General features: G+C 40.2%; 1 protein-coding gene across 3 annotated transcripts in view; it reads right to left on the reverse strand.

Moving 5' to 3' along the window:
- Positions 1-18,188, reverse strand: part of SLC7A2 (solute carrier family 7 member 2) — a 42,925-nt gene extending 24,737 nt beyond the window's left edge. For 2 of the 3 annotated variants that reach the window (XM_015862349.2, XM_015862346.2), the window contains exon 1: positions 1,600-1,934. The gene's annotated coding sequence lies outside the window, so the exon portion shown is untranslated. Of the gene's footprint in view, positions 1-1,599; positions 1,935-18,052 lie in introns of those variants that run through there. The other variant, XM_015862347.2, reaches the window with a different exon arrangement.
- Between the last annotated feature and the right edge of the window lie 7,731 nt (positions 18,189-25,919).

A 25,919-nucleotide genomic window follows, 5' to 3' on the forward strand; every position in this document is an offset into this window, starting at 1 on the left:
AAAATGAAGTTTCCTCATATCACATGGATGTAGACAGTACTTGTTGGAGTACTTGAATAACCGCAGATTCTTCTCCTATCCCTTTCACTCTCTGTTATCTTGTTAGTTTCTCTCTACAGTAGCTGCTGACAAAACCAGCTTCTTAATTTCAGTCTTTCCTGATATCAGAACCTCTGGCTGTAAAGCAGACAATTTACTACCTTACTGCTGCTCATCTGAATGCCATCCCAAGCAGATGAGCTCAGTCTTACAATTCATACCAGGTCTCCCATTCAGTTGGGTGGCCAGATGATCAGGAACATTTAGTGGCCATTTAGTGTTAGGCTCTTTTAGAAGCACAAATTTGGCCTAAAAGAAGTTATATCTACAAACACAGTGCAAGGGGCAAAGTCTCCATTTGGAAAGTATTTGTTTATCTTTAAAACTGCACTGGATACTTCACAGTCTGTAAAACCTACACAAACTATCAGTTTTCTACTCCAAAACAAAAGACAAATAGGTGGATAACAATAGAGCATAAAAGTAACTGCTGTATAAGGTCAGTGTGCGCTGGACCAAACTTTCATTCAAACATAACATTTTAATTACGTTAAATAAGTGATTTTAATCAGTATGTATCAGATCCAAGCTTCACATGGGGGAAAAAAAAAAAAAGCTTTTGATTAAATTAGCGCTGCACTGCAGCTGCAAATCAATACTTTGTACAAAATTTTCCATTAAAGATTCTAATTAAAAAGGGAAACATTCTCCTACAAGCAAGTATTATAAAGCCATATAATACCCCTGAAAGTTGTTATACCGTTATGTAGATTTAAAGATTCCTTAGGCAAAAGTAATTTAAAGATGATTTACTTCTAATTTATATTGTTAATCTCTTATTATATACTATAACATATGGTAAGTGTTAGGTGCAGTAGTTTAACACTTTAAATAGCATATAAATGATGAAGCAAATATCCTAACATGTTTGTAACATACTCAAAATGCAGAAATATTAATATGTTATTAATTAATATTAATCTTTCTTCAGCCTCAGTTTCCTGCAAAAACCTGTAAGTTGTACTGGTTGTTTTCCGTCTGTAGAATTTAGCAGAAAAATTTGTTTGCAACATTTATTATTACAAGACTTTATTCAAAGTTGCAATATTGCACTGATTAGAACCAGCGTAATAGAATATGGAAGTAAAATAAGTCCTAAAGTATGTGTACACACATGGACACTCAACTTTTTCATGTCCTAAAAGTTGACTTTGTGCCCAAGACAATAAAAGAATTTCTATTGTCTTTGAATATTTAAAGTACTGTATCTAAACAATTCATAAGGCCCTAAAATTGGCACCTGTAACAGAATATGCATAAATGGAAAATGCAAGATCTATCATCCAAAAGCAGAAACAGATTTCAGACTGAGAAGGAAGACATAAATCACATATATAAAGACACTAATTTGCACTCAAAGACATAATAACAATGTAAAGTATACTAAATTTAATACCAAATAGCGCAGGTATTGCTATTCAGAAAGCACGTATGTTAGCAGACAATGTTTCATATGATAAGCGATACTGTTTTCAGATTGTCTCTTTCAGCATTACAAACCTTATACAGAGAAACTTCTGCTAATTTTCTGCTTCTCTTGCCCAGTCCTGAACTTCTGTAGTCCCAAATATGTGATTTTACTGAAATATGTGATAAAGCAAACTAAATGTGGTGTGTGAGCTGCTGTGAAAGGAGGTGGAGGCTCTGCAGCCCCAGGTGATTGGAGGCCGGGAGCTGGTGAGTGATTTGCCCAGTGTAGGCAGGGAGAGAGAAACACTTTGCTGTTCAGATGAACCATATCTACTTTCTGAACAACGTAACGTCATGAGGACTCTGTTTTCTCCACTGAAACACACCTGTCTCCCTACATACAAAGCACACACGGTTGTGAAGGTACCCCCTCATGCATCCCCAGGGGACTCTTTTTAAACACCCTGAATGACAAAAAAGTTGGGATGTGTTACATCATCCCCAAGCACGAAAGCTGTCTGCCCAGTTTTTGCATTTGCTGCTCTTGTTACAACAGCAGCAGTCTGTAATGCTTTGAGACCTGAATCCAGTGCAGCATGAAAATAGCTTTTGCTGAGTGTGTTTCAGAATAACATAATTAATCTGAAAAATATTACTGTGATTAGAAACAAGACAGAAGTGTCTTTGTTTACAAAGCCTGGTTAGAGAGTGCTCTGCTGAACCAGGACACTGTATAGCTTCTCCTTTATATGGCTTGAAATGTAAAAATGCTGGAATTAGAATAGTCCAGATATTCTTGTGACACAATCAATAAATAATCCTACTGTCTTAAAAATTATCTTCCATAATAAGCTAAACTCCAAGGATAAGATACAGCAGTATTTTTGCTACTTCCAGTGGCAGATAACCCAGGCAGTAGGATTTCCAGTCAATATTATTCACAGTATATTGTTTCTCTTTAAACATCTGTGTTTCAGTATTTCTCTTTTTGTTCAGAGAACACTGAAATAACAAGTCTTGCTGAGAAAAGCTCTAAATTCCTCATCATTTAAATATATTCTCCATGAAAATATAGTGAAAAAAAAACTATGTACTGTGTCAGCCCCTGTGACTTGCTCTCAGCTTTCACTCTTTCCTGAGCGCAAATCTGCCCCTGCCGAGAGAGCACAGAGGGCTCATATTCTTTTCCCATGAAATGTCCTACTTCCTGTGGTTAAATGCAAGGGACAAGGACAACCTTTCCTTATCTCTCCTACATCCAAAGAGAACACCTCCAGAAAGAATGTGCTCCACTACTCCACTGTGCTCCACAAAAACTGGGTGGTTTACTTAAAGAATCCAGATGTTATTTCTTCTTCAATTATCAGAGGCTACTCCTTCCTTAAAGTGCTAAAAGATGTAGAGATGAAAGGTCTTGTTCATGGAAGCTGCAGTTATGTCATGCTTTTCCTCATGTTGATCTCCATTCCAGCCACCTCATCCCTTACATTGGAAGACCACTGGCTAGGGACAAGCCAGAAGCTAATTTACCTTCTAATGTAGACAGACCCTATCTATACAGTATTCTGACCAACAACATTACAACATGACTTTGGTTCTGGCTTTGGAGAGCTTCAGTCCTGGCATTTTCTGCTCATTGGAAAATGTATCTCTCTTGCATTCATCTAAAGTGCTTCATCCAATACTTCTCTGTGTACCCCAGGGCTTCTGCAGCAGACTCTTGCCATAAAGAATCTTGCTATGAAACAGCTGACCATGTTAGAAGGAATAAACTGAAAGGGAGAAGTATTTTATTTTCCAACAGAAGGCTCTTTTTAGGACTCTCTTCTAGTGTCAAAACAATATGAAGATAATGTCAGAGACAAATGCAGAAATGTATGCCCAGGGATTAAAATAATAATCCCAATTCATTTGTGAAAAGAAACTCTTGCACTGACTAAATCAAAATACTGTAGGAGCCCAAATGACAAACTACGCCTGCTTAAAAGCTGCTCTGCTGTTGTCTCTGACTTGTCTCACAGATACAGCCTCATAGCTCCAGGCCAAAAATCTATGCCTTCTTACATAACTGGAGGCATTAGTTCTGCAAAAGCATATCCATGTGCTTGCCCATATGACTACTCATAATGCGTGGAAGTTAAACATGAACAAAAGTGCTGGCAGGACTGGGGTCTAAGTGAACCATTACAATCCCTCAAATAGAAATTTCAAATAGAGCCTGCTCCTTTGCCTTGAAAGCTGGGACTTTGGAGCCAACTGTAACAAAGGTAACTTCTGATGTTCACAAGAAAAGAACGACATGACATGGCTTTTACAGCTTATGCAACTCTAACAGGATTTGAGAAGATGTGTTAGTATTCGTAAAAGGATTCATGAAGTTCTGCAGGCATCTGTTCTGTGTCAAAACAATAAAGTAGACAGCGTTTTGATGTAACCTGCTGGGATGATCTCATTATGTAGGAATTCAAGACTCTCAGTCACAGGTGTCTACACAGACAACTGTTTCCATGGGATGCTTTAAGGAAATTCATTAAATTTCTGGAGTATTAATTCATACAAACTTTAAACATGCTAGATCAGTCTCCCAGAAACTTTTGAGATTCTTCTAGTGGTTATAAATGCCCAATCCCTGCCTTTCTTGATTCCCACTTATTGCAGTGTTCTCCCATTAGAGGCATGTCTTATCCATAGTAGATTAAACCTCTGCTAATAAGCATCTAGTGACTTTTCTAAGACTTTGCTGAGAATGTTTCCCTTGCAAACACAGGAGCAAGACTGATGAGAATCCAAAATATTAAAGCATTGAACATTTTTTGAGATGTTAGTTACTGAATACTGCTCCATTCTACTTTTTCATGAAGCTCATGGAGCTCACAGCATCTCAAATAGAAACAAAGAAACTTAAAATAAAAATCAGTCATAAAACATCTCAAGTTGGAAGGGATCCTCAGAGATCATCAAGTCCAACTTCAGACTTCACACAGGACCATCCAAAATTCAAACCCTGTGTATCAGTGTCCAAATGTTCCTTGAACTCCAGAAGTTCTTCCCTGGGGAGCTTGTTCCATACCCACTATCTTCTGGTGAAGAACCTTTTCCTAACACCCAACCTGACCTTCCCCTGACACAGCTCCATGCCATTCCCTCAGGCCCTGTCACTGTCATCAGAAAGCAGAGATCAGCACTGCCCCTCCACTCCCTATCAGGAGCTGTGGGCTGCCATAAGGTTTCCCTACAGCCTTCTCTTTGGGCCCAACAAACTGAGTGACCTGAGCTGCTCCTCATACTCTTGCCTTCTAAAGCCTTCCACATCTTCATAGCCCATCTATTTCTGTTCTTTTCAAAACCAGCCAAAATTTAAAATAAAAGAAGCAAACAAACAATTGAATAAAGTCCTGCCAAACTAGAGCAGTCCTGGAATTTCTTTGTTGGACTGGCAATAAGATATGAATAATGACTTTTAGGATAAAATTAAACCCCAAACATTTTTTTTCTACTGATTTACACCGAAACTGGTTATTTGAGAGAAGGGGCCTAGCTACTGACTTTGAAGTAAAAAGTCACAGGAGGCCTTTCACATGCCTAAACTCAGCATCTTCAAAAGATATACACAAAACACAGGTCATCTCAATAAACTTTTAATATGACCTCCTCTCCTTAGTCACTTTCTTCCCTGGCCTCTTCTGATGAATCTGAAAGGCACTCCCAACTTCTGACTTAAAGGTGTCCCAGAGGTAATTATGAGCTCCCTTAAACATGTTTCTCTGACTAACAGGTACTGAACATCAGCAACAGAAAAAATAAAGCATATTTAGTCACAAAATTATCTCCTATTTGTTCTTTAACAAAATGTTCACCTCTTTCATCTTCTTTATCACCCATTAATAGAAGTGGAACAAGATACTTCTCCCCTTATTTGTTTCTATATCAAATACTTCTTCTTAATGTACAACAACAACAAGCCTCATCTCCAGCCATGGTGTGGATAAATCACAGGGAAAAATCCATAAAACACTATATTCTAATCCGGAGATTCTATGCACTTAAAAACAAACAAACAAAAAATAAACAACAACTTAAACCCAAAATTCAGCCCCCCCAAAACAACAGACACTGCGAATAACTTGTCATCACCAAAGAGATTTCTTCATTCTTTTCAGATATTGTATGTGTGTTCATGTGTGTGTGAGTTCAGACCACAGTATTTCTTGGATTGCTTTCCAGTGTCTACTATACAGAAGGATGGCTTATTTCTGGGAGGCCCAGCCACTGTTACGGCTAGATCACAATTAGGAATAATTTTGTCCTCTTCCCTTGCTTTCTCATGAGCTCTGGTGGCAATGACAGGAACTTGAGTTCAAAGTGTCTGTGTAGAAGCAGGATCTAGCCACAAACCATTCCTTACTTGCCTCAGGAGAAGAAGTGGCCAGTACAGACTCAGTTCTAAAGGGCCAAATTCAGCAAACAGATTGCTATTTGAAATGCAGTGATCAAGGAAGTTATATGAAAGACATCTGCTTCTGGTGCTACAGTTCTATGCACAACAGAAATTCCAGCTAGAGAGGAAGAGATGTTAGAGATGTTTTGCCAAGAGGCAAAAACCTCACCAGCAGCACTACTAACCACCCTAAATGACACTTCTGATCCTTAAAGATGAACTGGATGTTGACAGACTACAGTCCCTTTTTGACATGACGTTAAGAGATATCTTTGAAAATCCTGAGAGTAAAAGTCTGAAAGAGGAAAGTGGGGTTCTTCCAACTATGTGACATTCCTCATTCTCCTCTACGAGAAAAGGCTGGGTGACCTGGGTCTGTTTAACCTTGAGAAAAGAAGACTAATAGAGGATCTTATTAATGTTCATAAATATCTTAAGTGTGGGAGTCAAAGGGACATGGCCAACCTCTTTTCAGCCGTCTGTGAGGACAGGACAAGGGGAAATGGCCATAAACTGGAGCACAGGAAGTTCCACACCAATACATGAAGGAACTTCTTCACAGTGAGGGTGACAGAAACCAGGGAGGTTGTGGAGTCTCCTTCTCTGGAGATATTCAAGACCCACCTGGACACCTACCTGTGCAGCCTGCTGCAGGGAGCCTGCTTTCCAGGGAGGTTGGACTTGATAATATCTAGAGGTTCCTTCCAACTCCTACAATTCTGCAATTCTGTGATAAGCTTGTGGGTTTTTTTGAGTCAACTTACTTACCACTAGTAAGTATAGCTAAATATTAACTTTGTAATCTTTTAAGCAGGAGAGCTAAAACTTCACAAGGCCTGTTTCACTTTCTTACAATCTTAAAGAGAAATGAATACAGTCTCCAAAGCAATGGAACTGTTACATTATTTTCAAAACTGTCCTTAAAAAGACGGGTTTTCTGATGGGAATTACAAAACCCACCACAAACTGCAGACAACTAATCAACAGCCAGGAATACTACTAAAACATTTTAAAGAGTGTTTAAGTTCAGGTGGGAGTAAGTGGGTGAATTGTCCACAGCTGACAAACATACTTTCCCTCTGAAAGACACCAGCTGGTCACCACTGGACTGCAATGTTTCATACAGAAGTGTTGATAACCACTGATCATGGTTGACATGATTCCCATGTTAAACCGAAACATAGGAGTGGGAGAAAAATAAGCTCAGAGATCAAAGAGCTCAAAGACAGTTAATCTTTCAGAATAAGAACTCCACTGTGTATTATTTTATTTTGAAATACAACGTTGCTCTCTGCTGTGACAGCTGTACAAGAGTGTGCTGTTTGAAATTTTGTCATGACCTACACATTGATCTCAGAAAACACCTCTGAAAAAGCAGAGATGTTCAACTGTAAAATACCTACTGGGATCAGTGATGTGATGACAATATCATGTCTCCTTCAGGAGTTAAAGTAATTTCCAATTGTCTTTCATTCTACCTGTTCCTAAAGTTCTATAAGGCAGGCTCTGAAAAACAAACAGAAAAAGAATTCCAAAAAACTATTTCATACAATGACAGTTGTGTTCTGTTAACAACTTTAAAGCTTGGATGCTAACATTAAGTTGAGGAAATTGATAAATAATACTTTATTTTCTCCCCTTCCCCAAATAAAGGACCAGAAGATCAAACAAAATAATATTCATGGGCTTGATTGTCTGGATCCAAACCAAAGCACATTTGGAGAAGCCTGAGTAAAAGAGAGCAGATAGATTTCTTTCAAGTGAATGTGAGCAGTGTTCAGAGGATTTCTTTCTTTAAAGTTTATCAGACTAAGTACATGGCATACAAAGACAGCATGAAAACAAGCTCACAATGGATAAAAGGCCATTTGGAAGCACAAAGCTAGAAGGAAAGCCTAGGATATGGAAGAGTTAATTTTGGCATTGGTACAAATTCTGAAACAGAGAAGAGAAGCTACTGGCAGTTTGGAGCATGACAGTCCCTCAAATTAACTGAACATCTCCCAAAAATATAACTGGGGATTACAATGACTGTTACCTATGCTTGGCTTTAGACTTCAGCCACAATGGATTCTTCATGGCACCTATGCTTATTAATATTGATGCATGAAGACAGATGCATGAATTATTTTACAACAGAATAACCATTCTGCTGGGAAATATCTCGACACTCAGATGGGCTGAAAACCTTCCTAAGAGAAAAAAAAGAAGGAGAAGAAGAAGAAGAAGAAGAAGAAGAAGAAAAAAAAAAAGAAAAGGAAAAAAAAAAAGAGGCTGTAGCTGATGATGAGCAATTTTTCTTTTTTCTTTTTTTCATATCTGTCAGCTTTTCAGATTACTAGCAGTGTTTTGTATAATAGCTAAAAGTAAAATGACTTGGTGACCGCAGTTATTTGGATAATTCTTGAGGTTGATGTGGTTCAAATTCATGGAACTAATTTGTCTGGATAACAGCTTTACAAAGGTTCAGAAAAGTCTAGACATTTTCACTGTGGGAAAAAAAGATGCGCAATCACTTTTACACAGACTTGAAAAATAATATCCTGCAGTCATCCTTTCTAACTGCAAATCGTACTTCTAAAGTCAACAGTAGATAAACTAAAGCAGTTGAAAATAGCTATGTTTGTACAGCACCAGGTTTCAAGGGAGATGGAAAAAGCCTTTGATTCAACTGCTTTACCAGAAATTGCACAGCAAAAAAAGATCAGATATCTGTAGTGCTATAGGCTCCGTACAAGTTAATTATTAAGGTGTTAATACTGGGGTAGAAGAGTCGTGAGATTCATGAAAAGTCAGAGCAGCTTCCAGCAGCATCTCACAGCTTGCCTGACTGGAGAGAGGAGAAAAAGGAGAGGGAAGAAACAAACCTTTCATCTGAGTTCAACATCGTTCTCTCACTACAGATACAATTTTAGCTTCAAGTTATGTTTTCAAACTCAGTTATAACATACTTTGGCCTAAATCCATTCTGGCTAGAAACTATGTTTCAAAACTGGTTTAACTGGAACCATGTTCAAACATCACTGCCAAGCTGTTTCAGCTCCAGAACAGGAGAGGATGGATGGAAGAGTCAGCTTCTCTGTGTGTTTTTGGTTTTCTTTTTTTCGAAGAAAGAAAATATTTAATTTGTTATCCCGGATCCAAAAATTCAGTTATTTGCAATCAAAAGCCTGAAATCCCTTCAAAATTATGAGCTTTGTTTCTTGAACTTACTACAGATTGCAGCCACATGGCAAAAATTATTTCCATAAACACACTTTTTAGTAAAACAAAAAGATTTTCAGCTGTGCTAAGATTAAAAATATGACTGCAATTATTCATCCTTCAATAACACCCAGCTAACAATCAAAGCCAGCCCAAAAGCTTAATCTGAGAAAAAACAACAGTATAAGAAAGGCAGAGGGAAAACAACCAAATATAAGTGAAGCATGTGGGATGGTGGCTTCATGTCTTCCTAGTGATGTGTCATCTGTTTTCCTGACTGTCAGCTCCAGTATAGCCATTGTTACGAGCATATTCAAACAGGAATGAAAACAGTTTGTAAAGTTTGCCTTTCAAACATCACTCAGTTGATTCAGGCCGGGAACTGGGTTTCTTTGCTTTGCAGTTCAAGTTTGGCTGCCTGCTTACTGCAGAAATACTCTTTCAGTCAACCTCCTGCCAAAGAAGACCTCAATAGGATTGCTCCCTACCTAAATTCTTAAACGTTTCTTTCTTTGAAGCTTTTTAGGTTATGCAGATCCAACATTTTGCATTGCACAGCAAATGCAATCCTTAGAAAAATTAACTTTTTTTTTGGTTTTTTGTTTTTGACAGTGCTCCAGCAGTAGAAGGTCTGCAGTTAGTCTGGAATAGGAAGTTCTCCTCTTTGTGTACCACATTTCATTAGAGCACTCATACACATCAAGAGCACTCCACTAGAAGAGTTTTTATTGTCTTAGACTGCACAGTGCCGTACTTTGCTCATTTCTGATGTGCTACTGCCAAGATAAACAGTGATAGGTAATCGAACAGTGCTAGGATCTTACTTACTAGTGTCCCCGTCAATAATGAATAAGTCCATCAGCCCCAGAACTTAGAAAGCAGCAATGAGACACTCTTGGACCAGGACTAGATGCAGAACTACGGACAAAGATTAGGTTTGAAATGGAATCAGAAGGAACAGAGGCGTGTACAATTGAAACCATGCCTACATCACATTCAGTGAAGTGTTCTGAATGCAGCAGATATAGGCAGAGCCAAGTCATCCCTGGTATATTTACACTAGCACTTTTGCCCAGATCAGAGGCGTATTTTCAAAGATATTCTTTCAGTACTCATGGCCAATCATTGCACTTTGTTCCATTCCATGGCACAATACTGAGCCTTCCTTCTGGAGCAAAAGAAACTGGAACACATCCTCCACAACAGCGCCTAACACACTCCAACCAGTCTAGAAGTAGATACCTCCTGTTTCCTTTATATAAATTTCATACTATTGCCTTCCACCTTTGTTCGAATGTTTTAGAACATGTCATTTGCTTGTCCAAGCACAGCAAACAGGCTGAGGCAGGCATCCAGGCATCACCGTCTTCCTACCATCCAAAAGCAAACTGTTATACTGTACAAGCCTCAGGTCACAGAGAAAGAGGTCACACTCCCATAGTTGTACAACAGCAGCCCTCTGGTTGTTCTCTGGATTGCTTTTCTTTGGATGCTGTCTGGCTTGCTAATTTATTACAGAGTCCCTTTCAACCCAAACCATTCTATTATTCTACCACTACTAAAACAGGAGAGGAAGCCTCTCTAAATGTTCAAATCAGTAACAAAACCCAGCAAAACAATCTATACAGGATGGGACAAACCTTCTTGTGTTTTCCATTTTTTTTCTGACTAGGACAGTCAGCTGCTGCTCACCATACAGCTGGGTATGGGGATGTACTCTGAAATACCAGTCCGAGTATATGGTACAGTCTGCTTCCCATTTTGCAGCCTTGGGTAAGATTTAACAGCTACTGAGTTTGCTCTGCAGTAAGTCCCACTTCTCCACTTCTTGAAGGCTGGTACAATGACAAACTTGGCCTCCAGAGGCTAGAAAATATGTTTCTTGTGATGGCTCCTACTTCAGAGTATGTGCTCAAGAACTTATCTTTCCTTTCTGTCCAGTAGCCTACCTGGGATGCAACACCGAATGAAGCCAAATGAACTCCATCAGAATTGCATCAGTCACAAAAAACACTAGTGTCAAGGACTTCAGTATTTCAGATGGGGCATCTCCTGGGCCCGCAGCACGTAGTAAAGTATGCAGCCTTACGCAAGTTCCTTGGCTGACCCAATTTTACATCCAGGCAGATGACTTTCATAGCCTTTCCAATTCAAAACTTGGACAAGTTGAGTTATGTGGGGAGATATTTTTTGTATTTGAAATCCTGCTTGCCACGATTCTAGGAGAAATGCAAATGTTCATTTCCAAACCAGCAGCCATGTCAGTTGTCTACAAGAACACCATTTCACAGCAGTAGCACTGTGAAAAAGCTGCTATACGCTGCTGCTTGTGGTCTTCTCCAGCCTTTCGGTGAACCTTTCAAGAGGTTTGTTCACCATCAAATGAAGAACCTGTGTAAAACCCTTGCAAGCTTGTCTCCTTAGAAAGAAGAAGCCCTACCAACAATTGATTTTCCCTTTCAGTTCAGATGATCTTTTCAAGGGTTTGCATTCAGCAAAGTAGAGAAATTCAGTGCTACACAGTATCCTGCTGTGTATTTTCAGAGTCCTGTCTCACTGTACGCGGCAGAAGTCAAAGTACAATACGCAGTGTTATTTCCCCATATTTTCAAGCATCCTTCCAACCACCAAAAATAAAAAAAGGATAGTACCAGCAAAGATGCACTTGGTGAGCGCCAACTTCTTGATTAAAATGCATTACCTCTTCTAGCTCCTGTCCAAAGGAATGAAACTACGGAACTGTACTCCACAGGACTGTGATTCTAAATGCCCAAACTTTATTCTGAAGTTTGAGGGATAAAACGTTCCTGTGGCCAAAGGTTTGCAGCTAATGCTTCCTCCAGATTAAAAAAAAATAAAAAGAAGAAGGAAAAAGGAAGGAAATCGGAGGAGATAAATTATTCTATGTTACACAGCTATGTAGAGCATATTCAATACTTGCTTGTAGTAGCAGCACAATTTAAGCAGTTTCTACTGCTTAGTCTCTTCACTTCATCCATAATTAGATGGTAGAGAACAGCCATGTGGTCACGTGATAAAATGGAAGGAGGAACTGATTATTGTTCAAAAACATCTCAAGAAAAAATACAGTAAAACCTTTCCTAACCCAGTTTATTGCACAGTACCACAAACAACCGCGTAGGGTGGTTACTGAAGCGGGAACAAAAGATAGCAGCCCGGAGCAGAGCACAGGAGCTGCTTATGCTGACACTGCTTCAGAAAGATACTAGGCCTGTGAGCACATCAAGATGGAGAAAGCTACCTGTTTCCCAGAGCATAGTGGATACACTCTAATTAGTAACAATGAAACTGTGCAAACGTTCACCTCACGTACCAGAGAGTTGACTTAATTTATCTTGTGTGGGTGAAAACACAACATCAACATTATTTTACTGCAAATTCTGCTCTTTTTGCATCCGGTTCATTGAACTAAGTGCAACCCATCTGTTACCACACAGGACAGAAAAACAGTCAAATAGATAAAAAATATCTTAAATTTAATACAAATCAAAGTTATTTACTTAGACAACTAATGAAGTGGAGTACACAGGCAATTAAACACCATAGAAGGCTTTAAAAAGTACCACAGACATTCAGGGAGGCTTATAAAAATTTATATCTGGACAATTAGATATAAAATTGGGTTATTAAGACTGATGTTGAAACTTGCTACCTCAGAATTAGGCATATGCATCTCATAAATTAAAATGGTCACATAAAATATTGCTAGTAGTTGGATACTGCATGGGACCTTGCAAACAATTCTGGACTGGATACCCAGAAGCAGTGTCTCACTAAGAATAAATGTTGAAACAATTAGAACAGATTTCTTTTATTTAGTAAAAGCATGTTACAGGGATGATCTGTCCCCCATCCTCTTCCATTTCCACTGTGCAAATAAACAGACAGGGAGTACCTTGTTGCTGGAAGACAGTCATTATACCAGACTGCCTCATAGCAAGAATAACTGGCTACTATATGGTACATAGGGTATTTTTCAAGATCAAGCACTACCATCATAACAAAAGTTGCAATTTCACAGGACAAATAATGAGAAAGATTGCTGCTTTTCTTTTCCAAATTATGTACAAACATGTATATTTTAATTTCTGTTAAGGAATTAATTAAGTTCTTATCTTAAAAATATAAAGGAGCCTCCTCAGGCATTGGCTAATGTAAGGGAAAAGGCCATGAAAGTAATTTCCAGAATGCTCAGGTATATCTCTTGTTTCCTGAGTTTCTACAAACAGTGTTGGGGACAAAAAACAACAGCAGAACACACACTTTAATACCCTGTAACAACTACTGCAAAAAGCTACAAGGATTTTTTTTCTAACCCACAATTTCCACACAATAAAACTGATGTTTCATGACACACAGTTCTTCAGTACCACCCTTGAAGGTTCTTCCCCCTCTTGACACCCTTGTAGCAGAAGAGAACAATTAAACACTGCTACCAACAGCACCCAGATACTCACTTGAAACCATTAAACAATTTAGACTAAGTTGACAAGGATCAAAAATACAGCTTAGTCATCTAAACTCCTTCTCCTAAAAAGCCCACCAAAACAGTGCACCTCTGAAAAGAACCACACATTTGTACTAATTCTGTATTTCCACAAGCTTTTCCACCTAACTCACAGTGCTGAAAGCACTTCATGACAAGTCACATCCTATTGTTTTCTCTTGACTGCGTGATGGTCCAAAAACACACAAGGGCAAAATAAAATCTGTATTATAGCAAATCATGCGCAAATACCACATTGAAAGGAATTAAATTAAGTCCTCATGGGAGTAATCAGATATCTTCACAATATCCAAATGTTACATTTTCTTTAACCAATACGGAGATGCGTCTCAATCCAATGAAACTGAAGAAAGGACAATAAATAATCCCTTCCTTTTAAATTATTATTTATCCCACAACCACGATGCACATGGTGCTGCACAAACAAAATAAACACAATTGCTTTCTCATCTTGTCCAACAGCTTGCAATCAAACTTCAAACACAGAAATAACTTCAAACAAAATGGGTTAGGACCAAGGACTAGCTACATGAACTCACACAGGCACAAAACAGGTTCTCCTCACTGTGTTTTCAGTAAAGATCAGACTGTATTGAACCCAACTTCCCATCCCCAAACAGAAAAGAAGAATGTTCTTTACAGCAAAAACATATTTATTACATATAATTCTCAGAAAACAATACTTTGTTCTGAAAAAGCAAAAAGCACAGATGAAGACGATAGTAAAGTATGATAAAATCACTTGGTGCAATTTGTTTTTTGCTCCAGTTTAATCTCAAAGCTGACAAAATATTTCTAATTAAATTCCTTGTAGAAGATCTGGAAGGAAAACTTATTTACTTGAATTTTGGCAGTGCAACACCTTTTAACAGCAGATACTGACCTTTCTACAGCTCACCATCATTCCAGCAACCAATACAACTGAACCCATCTGGAGTACTGTGTCCAGGTGTGGAGCCCTCAGTACAAAAAAGACATAGAGATTTTGGAAAGGGTTCAGAGGAGGGCCACGAAGATGATCAGGGGGCTGGAGCACCTCCCCTATGAGGACAGGCTGAGGGAGTTGGGTTTGTTCAGCCTGGAGAAGAGAAGGTTGCAGGGTGACCTCATTGCAGCCTTTCAATACCTGAAGGGAACTTACTCCCAGGAGGGGAGTAAACTCTTCGAAAGGGCTGACAATAGCAGGACAAGGGGAAATGGTTTTAAGTTGAAAGAGGGAAGATTTAGGTTGGATGTTAGGGGGAAGTTCTTCACTAGGAGAGTGGTTAGGCCGTGGAACAGGCTGCCCAGGGAGGTTGTGGATGCCCCGTCCTTGGAGGTGTTCAAGGCCAGGTTGGACGGGGCCCTGGGCAACCTGATCTAGTAAATGTGTATGTTTGGTGGCCCTGCCAGGCAGGGGGGTTGGAACTACATGATCCTTGAGGTCCCTTCCAGCCCGGGTCATTCTGTGATTCTGTGAATCATTAAGGTTGAAAAACACCTCTAAGATCTACCAGCCCAATGCCCACCTACCACCAATATTGCCCACTAAATCGTGTTCCCAAGTACCAGACCTACACTTTTATTGAACATCTCCAGTGACCATCTCTTCCTGGTATTATGTGCATATGACAAAATAATCGTCAGAAATGAGCTGATTTAGTGAGACCAGCAATACATCTTAGAGGCAAAAAAGACCTTGCCATTACTGGCACAGGGCACTGTGGCTCACCAACACTGACTTCCCATTCTGATTACTTATCAGAATCAGCAGCTGTCGTGTGCACTCTGTTGCATTTCTGATGAGTTGTCCTGGGGAACCAAAGCACCATACATTACCTTTCTCTAGCAACTGCATGGAGGCTTTTATGGATCAGCTGTATTAATTACAAGTTGTGATAGGAAAAGGTAGTTGAAAAAGTCAAATGGAAGGACTCTGTGGACTCCAGAACAATGTGATAGCTTATATACTACTGTTTCCTTTTTTATTTTTCCCCTCTCCTGTGTGACTGCTTAACATTTACTTATCAAATACATGCAGCCATTCAGGCACTAATAAAGGACTCTGTCATTTCATAACAAGTTTTGGTGGAGAAGTTAGATAAAATATAAGGTCTCTATCCTTAAATTTAACCACGCTAACATTCTACTGTAGTTTGATACTTAATTCTTGGAAACATACAGGGGGTATGCATATACAGACATACACATGCACACAACCTATTGTAGGGTACCTGCTTTAGCAGGGGATTTGGATTCAATGATCTCTTGAGGTTCCTTCCAACCCCTGTGATTCTGTGTAGCAACACACATGTGGGATCCTACAGTCTAGGACAGAATCTTAATGGCCACAGTGAGTAAAATACACTTATGACATTCTACATCCATGCAATTCTGTGCAAGAACTTGTGGAGACAGTGACAATATTCTGTGCATTTCCTTCAAAGTACATTCATTAGGTTAAATTGTGCCTTTGACATCAGGCAAAATAATACTGTGGCTCTCAGATGACTGTCCTCAACGATTCAACTTAAAAATCCCAGCAGATCCCATTTTCACTAGGAACCTTTAGAAATCTCACTGGGGTTGTACTGGCAGATCACTCACATGAATGCATTTCCCAGCAGAATACACATTTATGGTTTTCTGAAAGTTCAGTTCCCTTCTGTTTTAAACACTGTTCACTGCAAAATGAAAAAAAAACAAAAACAAACAAACAAACAAAAAAACCAGCCAAGGCACATAAGGAGGAACTAAATCTTCTTATTACCTTTCCATATGTTTCCATACATCTTTTACTGAGGTCATTTTTACTCTAGGCAATCTACTGAATTTCAGGATTAAAACTTCATTACATTTGAACTTCACAGAGTGACCAGTCTTCATCCAAATACAAAGAATCCCAAGTTATTTTTTAATAACATCAGTTAGACAAAAGACTACTCCATGCATGGACAACCCTCAGCTCAATGGATACTAACAGGCTAAAAATGAATAATTAAAAACATTCGGCACCTTTCAAAATATATTGTCACAGCAACTTACATATCTACGGGGTGTCTTTATTCCTGTCTCTCTCTATAAAAGAGCCCAGTAGGGTTCAGAAGAATTGTGTGGACAGGGTTAGTATCAAGCAAAGCCAACTACAGCAATGGACATCTGCTTACAGGAGCAGGTAGGTAACACAAGCCAGAACTCAAAACATTTTCCACACTGTGTAATCCAAACTCGGATCCAAGATCCACTTTGTACTGAATCTGCACAATGTCTACATGAGCTTTTCATAGAATTTGTTTTATTTTGTCTTGCTAGAGTAAACAAACTATCATCAGCTTCTTTCAGTATAAAGAAGTTCTATATACCATGATCTCTTGTCTTACACTCCCCATTTCTGAAACATTTGAACGCCTCCTAAGGTATTTTGTTTTGGCTTTATTAAGAAAGAATACAAAGAGAAATGAGCTTGAAAGCTTTTAAAATAAATACTCGTTGGGTATTAATGTACTTGAAACAGAGAGTGGTGCAGTTAGCCTGAGTCCTTCTGTCCTGACCGGATACAGCCCTTGGCCAAACTTTAGCAAATCTCTCACCTTCATCACTTTTAATGGAATGAAGCATCAAACACCGGTGTAGCATTCAGCAGACACTGCACTCCTTGTCAAAACCAAGCCATGTGGTATCCCCCAATGCACAGTGTTTTTGTTCCCTTGATTTAATGGAGTTCCCTCTGGGGCAAGACCTTCATCAGATCTACTGCACTCAATCCAACAGCATCAAACCAAAAGTGATAACCAGTATTTTAAAATCAAAGGCTTTTTTTATCTGCTGCTTCAGACACATTAAATTTAAAATACTTTTTCACTAAACAAGCTGCCAGGAATGTCACCCATTGGTTTACGCACGCTTAAATCGCATTTCTATATTTAAACATGCATAGCCAGCAGAAGAACCTTACATTTCACAACTGCTTTACAACTGGCAGAAACCCACACCCCCACCATACTCTCCCCTGAAATGGGATTTCCACCTCAGGTAGCGACCCCCCCCACACCCAGCCATAAGCAGCCAAGTGGGGAAGGTGACATGGGGCAGGAGGAACGCGCAAAAATACACCCCCCCACCCACCCACCCACCCACCCACACACACACACACACACACACACAGATACAGAGGACTTTAAAGGCAGCTGAAAGAAAAACTTGGTCTCCCTCTCCCGCCACGTCGCCTCCCCACGCACAAGGGAGCCTCTCGTCTGGCGGAGGTGAGGGTTGCTGCGAGAGGTTCCCCGGCATAGACGCTCCCCCAACCCCGTTCACCAGGAGACCGCCAGCAGCGCGACTCCGTGCTGCCCGCCCGCTCCCGGAGTGAAAGGCGGAGGAAGGGCGTCACTTACGGGGCCCGGGCACGGCTCCTCTCGGCGGCGGGAAGGGCTGCGCTGGAGTTACGGGCTTAGCGGAGGGGCTCTCTCAGGGCCGAAAGGAGAAAGCCCCCATGCGTGGCCTTCCTACACGTGCGAGGCTTCCCCACTCCTCCTTCCCGCCCTTCCCTCCCCCTCAGGAGGCCGTACCCCCGTCCTGCACAGCGCGGGGAGCCGGAGTCTCCTTGAGCGGCTTTCCCGCCGCGTCCTTCTGGGCCGTCTGAGCGCCCCTCACCGCCCGCCTCCGGTGGGTGCCGACACCTCAGGCGCTAAGCGCCAACATTATTCTAGTTCTTGCTTTAATTTACCAGCGTTTTCCGACCTAATTTCTCCCTGAATGTTTTGCGCTTCTGCCTCTTAGAAGCTTGGCTGCGGGGCTTAATGCCTCTAGAAACAACGTTTTCCACACAGTTTTAAATGGGTGAGCGTGTCGGGGTGCCTACCCTGACACCAGGCCACCTCCAGTCTGAATGAAGCTCCTTATGTGGTATTAAGAAGTGGGCAGTCTTTATTGCAGTGCACAATGCATGCCTAATTCTGCCTAATGTGTGCAGCTGGTGCAAGAGATCTTCAGCTTATGTACATCTCTTGCGTTATATATGTAAAGATTTTCCTGGAAAGTGTGTACATATTCAATATTTTCCCCCAGAGTCATTAACAAAGGTTTCCACTTCCTTGCATGTGCTCAGTTTTGTTGTGTTTTTTTTTAATTTTTTGAGGTGGGAGTCTTGGAACCCACAGTTCTTGCTTGGTACATCCTTTAGTTGATCATTCTGGTCTTTCTCAAGTTCCTTTTGTGGGATGGTTTGCTGAGAGCAAACACCTGTTCTCATCTTATTGGAAACACTGGTTGTAGGTGGGATGGTTGGACTAGATGATCTTGGGGGTCTTTTACAACCTTGGTGATTCTGTGATTCGATTATGAGCAGCCTTGTTGTGGCAGGAATCTTCTGTGAACAGTCTATCTTCTGTTACCTAAGAACTTGTCAGAAAACAGTTCCCTGCTTTGAGACTTACATCTGCTTCTTTGGCCACCTAGCTCCTGTATCTTCAGTATAAGACTTCTATATCCTGAACATAACACAATTTGCACACACAAAATAACCATCGTAAGACAAATGTTACAGAACCTGTACTTTTCCCTTTGTTTGATTAAAGGCATCAGCTTGGCTGCTGGAAGGAAGGCCAGACCTGCACTAGAGCCAGGCCCTTCAAACTGCTGAAAACCATACGAACTTTTCTTAGATATATTTCATAGAGCAGCTCTGAGGCACGCTTGGTAGGAAAGTGCATCATGTATAGCTCAATCTGGAATTTCATGGCCAAGGTCCGGGGAGCATTGGGAACAGGGAAAAGAGCTATGGCAACTCTGAACATGTCGTTCCTTGGATATTGCTTATGAGACACACCATAGGCCAAACTTTTCTGAGAGCTGCAAAAAGTGCCACAGTATTAGGCCTGACACACATATACAGTTCTGGTTCTTTTCAAGGTCCGGGGAGCATTGGGAACAGGGAAAAGAGCTATGGCAACTCTGAACATGTCGTTCCTTGGATATTGCTTATGAGACACACCATAGGCCAAACTTTTCTGAGAGCTGCAAAAAGTGCCACAGTATTAGGCCTGACACACATATACAGTTCTGGTTCTTTTCAATCTGGTGTTGTCCATCAGCTCTATAAAACTCTGCTTCTTCTTATGAGTTTCGTCATTTTTGTTAGAGACGTCTGTGACTTGTTAGTTCTGTGTTTCCAAAGGTTGGAGAGGTTTTGTGCTTCTCCCTCCTTCAGCCTAAATAATTCAGATTGTTCCCCTGGGCCAGATATTCTAAAATACTTGTTTTAAGCCTAAGAATAGTCTTTGGCGAAGGAGAGCTATTGCTAAGAATAGCAAGCATTAAGAATAGCTGGAATAAATCTTACAATCATCAGCTCTTTCTCCCTGCATATATTCTACTTACAAAAGACCTTTCCTTACTATGGTCTGCATACATCAGACCGTTTGGAATACCTTTAAAAATTTTGGCTGTGGATCTGCTTGTCTCTCTTCCTTAATGTTCAGTTATTGCATATGGTGTGTACATATGTGCAAATATATATATGTACATACTTACTCATCCCTTCTGTCATCTTTAAGAAAACAGTTGTTCTGCGAACACCAGAGCTCAGTGATACAGCTGACTTGTGAATAAAAGTCTCCATTGTCTTTATCATGTGCCATCTTTGAATCCGTGTCTTTTGCTTAGATGCAACTTTCTAATAAATTTTGTATCAATTACATTGCGTATGGTGTGATTAGCAGTTCATGCATTCTCTATTTCACTGCTGGGCCAAACTCTTATGTAAATTTCTACACATAGTTCTTAAAATTTGCTTCAGAAATATTTAAATCTTGAAATATTGAAATCCGGCTTAAGCGGGGTTTTAAAATGCCATGATTTAAAACAGGAAAAGGAGCCAGATAGTCTCTCAATCCTTACTTATACTGCATTGCTCCATTAACAAATGCGGTGGATTTGCCTGCTCTCATGCTCTGCAATGACTTTGAAATGTTAACAGATAGGTAACTGCTTTTATAAAAAGACAGAATGTCACAAAACTCAGTATGAATGTTTCTGGAAGGTTTGGTAGTCCTCCACAACCACAGCTTTCTTTTTCTTCAGTGGAAGGTCCTTTCCCAGCAACTGCACAGCTGAGGTAAATTTGCCTGCTGTTGGGAAAAGCTCCCCTTTTGAAGGGCTCAGACTCACACTGTCAGCCTTCAGTGTATCCCTGGCTACTTGTATGTGTACCAGTTCTGATTCAAATGTTTAGCATATACTAAGGTATCCTGCAATTAAAGCAAATAGCAGTTTTATTCTGGTTTGCTCCTTTCACAGCCTCACTGGGAATGTGTGTATTCTACAGACAAAACTGCTGCTCCCGGATATATGCATAGCCTAGCTTTATTCAAGTTAGATCAGAAACTTGAACACTTATGGAGAACAGTGCTGACTACAAACATACCTGGGAATTTTTATTCATTTACCAAAGCTTCTCAGGCATGTTTGGAGTCAACAGTGAGTTCCATATCTCCACAATTGCAGGTAAACAGATGAGAATTAGTCCAGGTCAGTGAGGAGCTGTTGCCATCAATGCACTGTCAGGTCCTGTTTGGACTGCAGTATGGAAATATATGTAAATGTCTTCACTATCCTTGTTGGGATTAGGATATTATATGGCTCCTTGCAGAAGTAGATCAAATTCTGTCTTAAACCTGTCTGGGTTTTTACTTTCTCTTTTTACAGGAGAACTCTTTCAGACCTGTATATCTGAGTGAATCATAGAATCATAGAATCATAGAATTACCCAGGTTGGAAAAGACCTTGAAGATCATCAAGTCCAACCACAGCCTAACCAGAACCCTAACTCTAAAAACCCTCTGCTAAATCATATCCCTGAGCACCACATCCAAATGGCTCTTAAACACATCCAGGGATGACGATACAACCACCTCCCTGGGGAGCCTATTCCAGTACTTAACTACCCTTTCTGTAAAGAAGTGTTTCCTAACATCCAACCTAAACTTGCCCTGGTGCAACTTGAGGCCATTTCCCCTCATTCTGTCACTTGTCACCAGTGAGAAGAGACTTGCCCTGCTCTCACTGTAAGCACCTTTCAGGTACTAGAAGAGGGCGTTAGGGTCTCCCCTCAGCCTCCTTGTCCCCAGACTAAACAGCCCTAGCTCCCTTAGCCTCTCCACATAGGGCTGATTCTCCAAGCCCTTCACGAGCCTTGTTGCCCTTCTCTGGACCTGCTCCAGCACCTCAATGTCCCTTCTGTACTGAGGTGCCAAAAACTGAACACAGTACTTGAGGTGAGGCCTCACCAATGTTGAGTACAGGGGTAGGATGACTTCCCTAGTCATGCTCACCACACCATTCCTGATACAAGCCAGGATGCCATTGGCCTTCTTGTCCACCTGGGCACACTGCTGGCTCATATTCAGCTGACTGTCCATCAGCACACCAAGGTCCCTTTCCATCAGGCAGCTTTCCAGCCACTCCTCCCCAAGCCTGTAGGGTTGCCTGGGGTTGTTGTGACCAAATGCAGGACCTGACACTTGGCCCTATTGAAACTCATGCTGTTAACCTTGGCCTATGGATCCAGTCTATCCAGGTCCCTCTGTAGTGCCCTTCTCCCCTCAGGCAGATCAGCACTCCCTTCCAACTTAGTGTTGTCATAAAGACAAGCATCTGTAACTCTGATACTGCCTTTATACTGTGGCTGTTATTTCACATGGTCATAAAGATGGTCTGATAAAATAAAAAGAATGGAAAAGTATCCAGAGAATGACTATTTGGAGGCTTATGGATTGTTCTGTTAAAATCATGTTGTATTCCCAAACTGGTGGACAAGTTTCACTATTATTCTCAGTGGAATTTCTCTTCATTTTTCTGGACATTTTAGGTATAGTGTGGAATGTCATCAGCCTACCATCATTAACACGAGCAGTACAACAAATATATATATATATTTATAATACATATTAGTTATTCAGAGACATTCTGTTATTAGTGGGAAACAAATTCATCCAAAACATTTGCAACAAGAAAAATACTTGCTCAAGCCCTTGCCAAGTCTAGCAGGACAGCAATTTTGATTATTCTTTCTTATCAATAAATTGTATACATTATGCATAAATCTTCTGAATGTTATTGAATAGCATTGGCCTGAACCACTAAGTAATTTAATTCTGCCTAATCAATAGCATACTATAGCGTCCTTTACTGGGTCTGATGGGGAACATTACTACCAAGAGTGAGGAAAAGACTGAAGTACTCAATATTTTCTTTGCTTCTGTCTTTAACAAACAAGCTATCCTCAGAGTACTCAGCACCCTGAGCTGAAAGACAGGGATGGAGAGCAGAATAAATGCCCCATAATTCAAGAGGAAACAGCAAACTGTTACTCCGCCAGAACAGCTACAAGTCCATGGAGCCACCTGAGGGTAGTGAGGGAGCTGATGGAAGTGCTCATGAAGGAGCCGTTTAGATGTGGTGCTCAGGGATATGATTTAGCAGAGGGTTGTTGGAGATGGGTACTGGTTAGGCTGAGGTTGGACTTGATGATCTTCAAGGTCTTTTCCAACCTGGGTAATTCTATGATTCTATGATTTATCTGCAGTTCTGGTACAACAGGGAGGTCTCAAATGACTAGAGACTTGCTAGTGTAACACCTATATACAGAACCTCCTTCTATGACAAGTTAACCCACCCAGTGGATGAAAGAAAGGCTTTGGACATACATAGACTTTAGTAGAACTTTTGATCCTGTCTCCCAAAGCATTCCCCTGGAGAAGCTAGCCACCTGTGGTTTAGATAAGTGTAGTCTTTGCTGGGTAAATATGGCTGGATGACCAGGTCCAGAGAGCTGTGAAAGGACTGAAATCCAGAGGCCATGATTCTGTGATCTTCACAGACTCCAACTAGCTGGTGACCCTCACAGGATCACTACCTCTAAATAACATTGCCATGAGCTACATAGAGAAGCAGTTACCAGCCAGCACAGTTCCTGGTGACATTAAATGAGCTGTTAAGTATCTTCCTTCAGATAAAATGAAGGTTTTCGCTTTCAAGCAGGTTAATACCCATCAGGTCATGACAGAATTACTTGGCAGAACAGAAGCTTCACATTTTAGCTGACTGAAATACATTTGGTCACTAGATAAATAAGAACTTTTATTATGCAGTACAGATCGTCCTTTAACCTTCTCAAATACAAACAGGGAGGATAAAAGGTTGCAAAGGAGAAAAAAAAAACACAACCCAAGAAGTATTTTTAATTTGTGTTAATAAATAAAAACCACTATGTTTGAACAACAACAAAGGGACATTTAAATAAATCACAGAAAAGTTGTGTATATCTGTAAATAATTGATTGTTCATTTGCAGGGAAAAAAAAAAAAGTATAAGATTTAACTGTGTATTTACATGACCAGTGGGTGGCCATTTTTATTCTTTCCATTAGTTTAGGGGGTTTATTTTCTTTAGAGATTTTGGCTATGCAGAGTCAGAGATGAATTATTGCTTTTCCATTACAGTAGGAAAAATTTCTGGCAGTATTTGATTTTCAGCTGTGTAAAGCAGGCCTGCCATTTGAGACTTCAAGGGGGTGTACCAAGGGGAGTGTAGGGGGAGTGGCAGGAAAGCTGCAATCATCTTCTGTTTTTCCCTGAACACTGTTGAGGTAACCAACAAGTATCTCCAGCAACCTATGGCAAATTGAGCAACTGGGGCCATGTCAACTAAATTTCTAAAAGTAGAAGGAGCACATGCCAAGAAACCTGCCCAGCCTCATCAGCAAAGAAAATATACTTTTAGTTATAGTTATCTGCAGTTTGCTTACATATTAACCACTGCTTTAGTCTGCTGTACACAATTACTGTTCACAGGCTCAACTTATTCTCTTCTGGTGCTGGAATTTGCCTTAGTACTTAAGGTTTGATTAGCTATAATGGATCACATGAGTTGCCTCACTAAGATATATTAGATAATTTGCTGAAACTGAGCCAGGCAGCATGAGTTTTGGCACATTTAAAGAATGAAATCTGCCCTATGAGATTGTGATGGTTGGATTCCTTTCATCTCTTCTACTTTTCCACATGAGCTGTGCATCAAAGTGACACTCCAATTTGCCAGCAAGAAGTAGAGGAGGTAATTTCTTAGATTAGGATGGGGTTATGATTTTGTTTTTGAGACTTTTTATGACATGAAATAAGTGCAAGTTTTGCAGTCTGTGCTGAAGGGTTTGTTGAGTTCAGAAATCATTGCATTACTCAGATATTTAGATATTTCTTAGGTTGCTTAGGTAAGTATTTATTACCTGCATTATTCAGCGGAGCTCTACACAAAGTAGCATCAGCCAGTAGAGGTTTATCAGACATGGAGATCAGCAAAAAGAGAATAATAACATAATCCAGCAGGAGTAAAATCCTAAGGCTTAAAGTGGAATTCTTTCTTAAATATGACATATCAAAAAGGGTGCCATGGTGTGCATTGCCAGTATCAATTCTGATGCTATTGTACAGCTTCTGAACCATAAACCATTCTTTCCCAGCATCAAGAGGGCCCACAGACAGTCTATCATTATGACCTCAGATACTGAACTCTATTGAAGAGTCCAAATTTTCAGTGTGGAGTGGGACAAAATACCTTGCCTTTGATGTACAATGACCAGATACAGATGTCATCTCACTGAGCTTCTGAGATGCCTGAACAAAAAGTTCACTCTTGAGAATGAAGCTTTCTGTAAAGATTCTCAGGTTATCTTTTAATATACAAGTTTTTGATTCTGGGTTCTTGTAAATATTCATGTGGAGTTTCATTTCACTCTTGTTAGTTGTTTTCCTGACATGCAAACTATGCAAACTTGATCTTTGAAAGTCTGGTCAGACTGTTTTGCAGTATGTGCCAATCGCGTGCTTTAGTCACATTGTGAGAAACATGAGTTTCTCCACACATTTCAGTCAGACAATTTGTTTTAGTGCCAGTGGCATTGGTCTTCATTGATTAATAGATTCTTACACTGACTCGCAGCAAATATATTAATCTCAGATCTTTACAATTTTCATGCTGCATCCTAGAGATTCTACCTTCTAGAACTCCAGCCTTCCTAAATTTGTTCCTGTGATTCGATATGTCTCTGTCACTCATAGCACTGACTGAAATCTTTACAAAATCACTTTGCAGAGTAAAGCAATACTTTTAATTAGTTTTCCCAGGAAGATTCCACTGACCTTTGGGTTGCTGTGTAGTCTCCTCACACAGCTAGTCTTCCTCTTCTCTGTGGCCAAAGATGTGAGA

This window comes from Coturnix japonica, chromosome 4 (genome assembly GCF_001577835.2).
Source record: "Coturnix japonica isolate 7356 chromosome 4, Coturnix japonica 2.1, whole genome shotgun sequence".
Classification (NCBI taxonomy): Eukaryota; Metazoa; Chordata; class Aves; order Galliformes; family Phasianidae; genus Coturnix; species Coturnix japonica.